Here is a 7005-nt window from a genome sequence, read left to right as displayed (position 1 = left end):
GACTCTGCAGAGTTCCCCTTTACAGTGCAAGGGGGAACTCTGCTGACCTTGATGTAAAAGGGAACACTGTGAACTGTGATATAAAGGAGAAATCTGTGAAGACTGATGTAAGGGGCAATGCTGCGGACTCTGGTCTAAAGCGAAACTCTGATGTAAGGGGGCCTCTGATCACAAGAGTCCACAGATTTCCCCCCTTACATCAGACTCGGGGGGGGGGGGGGGCTGTGATTGCAAGGGTGATTGTGATGTGAGGAAGGAGAAGCTGTGATTGTAAGGGGGAAGGTGTTTTGAAGGAGACTGAGATGTAAATGGGAGGGACTGTGATGTGAAAGGGGGCTGTGGTGTGAAGGAGGGAACTGAGGACACTGAGGTGAAAGGGGACTATGATGTAAAGGGGGGTGGGTCTGTGGGGTGAAGGATCTGAGTCATAGAACAAACATGAGATCCGAGACCTCTGCTCAAAGAAACTTTTACTGACCAGACCCCTGTAATAAACTGTACCCTGTTATACAAAACATTATTTGGCACCAAACTAGGTCTGTGAAAGCTGCTTCTCCTCGTCTCCTTCCCACAGCTTTCAGCTGCTTCACGGAAAGTAATACAGGGAGATTAGGTAAAAAAGAATGGTGTTGCGCTCCACACAAAATAAATTAAATCTAGTAACAAAATTAATAAATAATCGCATATAAAATCTAAAAGACGCACCTATGCGATTAAAATTACTTTAAATTATATCTACAACCTATGTGCAACAAATTAATACAAAGTGATTAATGGGGTGTTCAGAATATACACTTATTCCTAGTGTTATTCATAATAGAGAAATATAAATGATCTATACAATCGTAATAAAGTGCAAGTGAAGTAATAAAAATGAAAACGCAAATCCTGATAATATCAATTCAAACAGTCGTGAAATCAAGCAAGTGTATCTCAGTCCATAAAAGTGCATCCAAGTGCCAACGTGTATAAAGAGAATTGTGTAAGAGTAAAATCCGACAAGTAGATACACAATAAAAAATATATATAAAGATATGTGTAAAAATATATCAAAAAAATAAATAAATAAACCTAAAAGACAGCAATTCAAAAGGGGTTCCTTAAAGTGTCTCTTAATTAACATAAAGGACTAGTAATCCATATCAGTTCATGCAAAAGTAGAGTGAATCCACGCTGTGCTATGTGAAGGGTTAATCCTGTGAATAAACACGGGATAGTTCCACCGGTGATCTTACAGTTCCTCAAACGTGGGTGCTCACACACTGAGTGCAGTGGGTACCTTACCTCACTGCTGTCAGTTAGACAGCAATATGCTCCAATATATAAGGTGTATCCTCGATTGGGATGTGTGTCCTCAGTTGGTGTAGGTACAGCAGTATACTCCAATGGTTTGCGGTGTGTATCCTAAGTGTAGTGCAAGCGCCCCAAATATTTTCCTCCAAGTACTCCGCAAAGGATCACAAGTCGGACCCCATAGCTGCACAAAGACTCATAATAAAACCTCTGGATCAGTCTGTCAGTTTTCCAGATGGCCCAGATTTAACCACAACGAATGTCAATGGACGCACATCCATATACATCTGTTTGTATCTGAAAGTTTATAGCCTTGGGTGGTGGAAAGGAGGAAATCCCTTTTTTATGGCTGTGACAGCAGGCAGGTAAAATCACCTGGTTGCACCCAGGATCCATCCAACCATGGATTTTATACACGTTGGCACTTGGATGCACTTTTATGGACTGAGATACACTTGCTTGATTTCACGACTGTTTGAATTGATATTATCAGGATTTGCGTTTTCATTTTTATTACTTCACTTGCACTTTATTACGATTGTATAGATCATTTATATTTCTCTATTATGAATAACACTAGGAATAAGTGTATATTCTGAACACTCCATTAATCACTTTGTATTAATTTGTTGCACATAGGTTGTAGATATAATTTAAAGTAATTTTAATCGCATAGGTGCGTCTTTTAGATTTTATATGCGATTATTTATTAATTTTGTTACTAGATTTAATTTATTTTGTGTGGAGCGCAACACCATTCTTTTTTACCTATTATCACTTGAGGGGAGGGTTTGCACCTCTGTCGGTGGTTTGCTGCAACCATACCAATTCCCTTTAATTCACCATTGTAGCGCGAGGTTAACCCACTATTACCAATACAGGGAGATTGGTGCCTGTAATTGATGAACATAACGCCCCCCCCGGCTGTCTATCAGATTCCCCCTGGCTGTCCTTCCCCCCCCCCCTCCCCCAGCAGCGCTGCTGCTTTCCTCCCCGCCAGCTGCTGTGGAGGATGTGTCAAGATGGAGAACAGAGGAAGGGGCTGGTAAATGAACAGAATGAAGGAATTAACAGAATCAGTGATTGGTACCAATCACCGACTCTGTTCATTTATAATTGAAGCATAGTAAACTGTGTTTATTATTCTTTGGTTTGTGAATGAACAGGAGCCTCTGTTTCCTGTTCATTCATCTGTAGTGCAGCTGAGGCTACTGAAAAAGGGACTGGAGAATGTTTCCTCAGTCCCTTTCTCTGCCAAAAAAGTGAGATTTCAGGGGTCTGTTTAACCGCTTCAGCCCCGGAAGATTTTACCCCCTTCCTGACCAGAGCACTTTTTGCGATTCGGCACTGCGTCGCTTTAACTAACAATTGCACGGTCGTGCGCCGTGGCACCCAAACAAAATTGACGTCCTTTTTTCCCCACAAATAGAGCTTTCTTTTGGTGGTATTGGATCACCCCTGCGGTTTTTAATTTGTGCGCTATAAACAAAAAAAGCGACAATTTTGAAAAAAACTCATTATTTTTTACTTTTTGTTATAATAAATATCCCCCAAAAATATATATAAAAAAAAAAATTCCCCTCAGTTTAGGCCGATATGTATTCTTCTACATATTTTTGGTAAAAAAATCGCAATAATCGTATATTGATTGGTTTGCGAAAAAGTTATAGCATCTACAAAATAGGGGATAGTTTTATGGCATTTTTATTATTATTTTTTTTTTTTACTAGTAATAGCGGCGATCTGCAATTTTTATCGGGACTGTGACATTATGGTGGACACGTCGGACAATTTTGACACATTTTTGGGACCATTGGCATTTTTACAGCGATCAGTGCTATAAAAATGCATTGATTACTGTAAAAATGTCACTGGCAGTGAAGGAGATAACCACTAGAGGGCGATCTAGGGGTTAATGTGTTCCTATTGTGTGTTCTAACTGAAGGGGGGGAGAAGACTGTGTAGGGGAGATGACAGATCGCTGTTCATACTATGTATAACCAGACGATCTGTCTGTTCTCCCCTTAGCCCTTGTACACACGGTCGGACATTCTGACAGCCAAATCCATCGGATTTTGTCCGACGGATTCTGTCCGAAACTGTTGCATACACACGGTCGGACAAAGTTGTCAGAAAATCCGATTGTTCATAAAGTGATGACGTTATTTCGTTATGACGGGACTACGTTCAGGCTAGTAGCCAATAGCTTTGGTCTAGGAATTTGATCTGAGCATGCGTGGCACTTTGTCCGTCGGAGCAGGCTACACATGATCGGAGTATGTCCGATCGGAGCATGTTGTCGGAAAATTTTATAGACAAGTTGGAAAACTTGGTCCGTCGGATATTCCGACGGAAACAGTCCGATGGAGACCACACACAGTCGGATTATCCGACAATATGGTCCGATCGGACACATTCCGTGGGAATCTCCAACCGTGTATACAAGAGCTTAGGGAACAGGATCGGTGTTTACACTCACAGATCCCAGTTCTGCTTGTGCCCCACGAGATCGCTGGAGCCTGGCAGTGATCACGACCACCACGCACTCGCATTGGCTCTGTGGGCTAGTGGCCAAAGGGGCTAGTGGCCAAAGATAAAAACGACGGAACATGACAGTGATTCGCGCAGCTGAGCCATGTTGCTGCAAAACAACTGCGGCGGCTGGTTGGCAAGCGGTTAAACCCCTGATATTACACTAAAACAACCAACAGGGCTGTTAAAACTTTTTAAATAAATAATAAATAATGAACTTGTAAAAAATAATAAAATGGAGAAGGATCTAGGGGTCCTAGTAGAAGACAGACTGAGCAATAGCATGCAGTGTCAAGCAGCAGCTACCAAAGCCAGCAGAATATTAGCATGCATTAAAAAGGGAATTTACTCCAGAGATAAAACGATAGTTCTACCATTTTATATAACTCTGGCTCGGCCACATCTGGAGTATTCCGTCCAATTCTGGTCACCAAACCTCAGGAAGGATGTGCTGGAATTGGAGAGAGTCCGGAGAAGGGTAACTAAATTCATGTAGGAACTGGAGGACCTCAGTTATGAGTAACGACTATAAGCACTAAATTTATTCTCCCTGGAGAAGAGATGCTTGAAAGCGGATATGATTGTGATTTACAAATATCTCAATGGTGATCCCAGCGTATGTATGAAAAGTAGTATGAAACCTTTCAGTACCAGGGAGTGTAAGAGGACCTGGGGCCACACAATGAGACTGGAAGAAAAGCAGTTTAACCTTAAAGGGGAGTTCCACCCTAAAGTGGGACTTCGGCTAATCGGAACCCTCCGGTCTAAGACAGGTATTTGCACCCACTTCCGGGCATAGACTCCCACGGGAGTCTATGCTTCTTCCTGTCCCACCACACTGTCTGCTGGGACACACATGGGTCCCAGAGACATCGCGGACCATTCCCATTGCGCTGCATGACTCGCCGCAATGCTTCACTTCCTGATTCCCTCACCAAGAATGGCGGCGGCAGCAGCTGAGAGCCGAGCAATCGATCGGCCTCGGCTGCCGACATCGCTGGACCCTGGGACAGGTGAGTGTCCATTTATTAAAAGTCAGCAGTGGCAGTATTTATAGCTGCTGGCTTTTAATATTTTTTTTCGGGTGAATTCCCTCTTTAAGCTACGTAGGGGGATTTTCACTGTCATGGCGGTAAAGATGTTGAACTTTCTTCCACAATCGGTGGTGTCGGCAGGAAGTATGGATAGTTTTAAAAGACTCTTGGACAGCTATCTTAGCTAAAACAATATACGGGATATGGGAAACTTTTTTTCTACACACACACACACACACACCTACACAGATTGAACTGGATGGACTGTTGTCTTTATTCAACCTTACCAACTATGTAACTATGTATCCTGGGGGCCGACATCTTGTGTTGCATATTTTGATTGCTAATACTCCCTATGTGCTTGTAGGTATTTACTTGCCTCCTCCAGCAGAGCCTGCCTTGCTCTCTATAGTTATGCAATTGAAGCTCAGTTATGAAGTGGAGGATGTACTAGTGTCTCCTGATCTGGACAGACTCCACTCTTCCTCCCGTTGGGTTCCTGGCCTGGCAAACTGGGCTAGCACATTTGCTCTTATAGATGTTTGGCACCATTTTAATCCTTTGCTTTCGGGAATATACATACCATTCATCTACTTTTAAAGTGGTTGTAAACCCTTACAACCAACTTTGACCTACAGGTAAGCCTAGATTAAGGCTTACCTGTAGGTCCAAGAAATATCTCCTAAACCTACACGGTTTAGGAGATATTTGCCGAAAGACAGGCACCGCTGTCTACGGCGCATGCGCCGTAGACAGCGGCGTGCAGGCACACTGAGCACGCCGCGGTCAACAGCGATATGCCGTGAGTGGCGGCTCCCGTGGGCATGCGCGGGAGTGACGTCATAGCGGCTTCTCCGAATGACAGCGATGCATAGTAGTCCATTATGCTTTACCTTTGCAGGGAATGAAAGAGGAAGTAAACTCATCAGGGTTTACTTCTTCTTTAAGACCCTCTCTCGTATTGATGTGATCTATACCATACCACCCAGTCTTTGCTTAGGATGGTCTCTGATATTGCTGTCTTACCCAGGGGTATTTCATCATCCCCCCTATTAAACAAGCTATCCCTTGGGCCCCCCCGGGGAGAGGCTGTGGAGGCTGTCTAAGTAATGTATTGAGGATGAAGGCATACAGGAGGCTGTTCAGGGAGGAATTTGTAACTACTGGCTGACCAATGCTGACTCTGCTACCCCTCTGGTAACGTGGGATGCATTTAAGCCCTGGACTAGGGGAGAATATATCTCCCAAATTGCAGCGGCTCATGTGAGATCTGCGCAGTCTCTGGAGCAGTTGAAGGAGGAGACAAAAGAGACAGCCTATGTAGCAACTCCAGATCAGGTAACCTATGGTGGTTGGCAATACAAGAGGTGTCCCTATGTAGGGTAGAGATGGCACAGAAGTCTCTTTTAAATACTGCTCAGAGAATCTTTGAGTTCGGAAACAAGAACGGGAGGTGGTAAGATCACCGTGTGATATTAATGGGAGATTTTTACAATACTACCAGCGCTTGTACTCCTCCAGGGTGGAGTATACTCCGCATGCGCTGTCTTCATATTTTGACAGTGTCACATTTCTAACTCTTGGAGAGAAAACGTGCTTGGATCTCGAGTCTGATATTACCCTGGAGGAAGTGTAGGTTGCTATCTCTCAACTTCAAGCTGGGAAGACCCCTGGGGTAGATGGACTTCCAACAGAGTTCTACTCCCACTATCAAGATCTGTTGGCCCCAAGGCTTGTTTCCCTATTTGACCATTTTTTTTCACTAGAGGCTCTTCCTGACTCTGTGTCTGAGGTGGTGGTGGTGTTGGTTCTCAAACCAGGCTGGGACCCTGAGGACTGCTCCTCCTACAGACCAATATCCCTTATAAATGTGGACGCAAAGCTTTTGGTGAAAATTCTGGCATATAGGATATCTGGGGTCCTGACAGAAGTGGTCCATGCTGATCAAACCGGGTTTATGCCTGGGAAGGGCACCAATATCAACCTCCGCCACCTTTTTCTTAACCTTTCCATCACTCATAGTGGGAGTAGGGTCATCGCCTCCGTAGAGTGGATTTTCCTGTGGGAGTCGTTACGCCAATTTGGTTTCGGGCCTAAATTCCTTCAGTGGCTACTTATGCTCTACCACGCGCCTAAGGCTTGTATC

This window comes from Lithobates pipiens, unplaced genomic scaffold (genome assembly GCF_037356315.1).
Source record: "Lithobates pipiens isolate NorthernLeopardFrog02 unplaced genomic scaffold, aLitPip1_a1.2 Scaffold_8, whole genome shotgun sequence".
Lineage (NCBI taxonomy): Eukaryota > Metazoa > Chordata > Amphibia > Anura > Ranidae > Lithobates > Lithobates pipiens.
Note: the sequence above shows the minus strand (reverse complement) of the source record.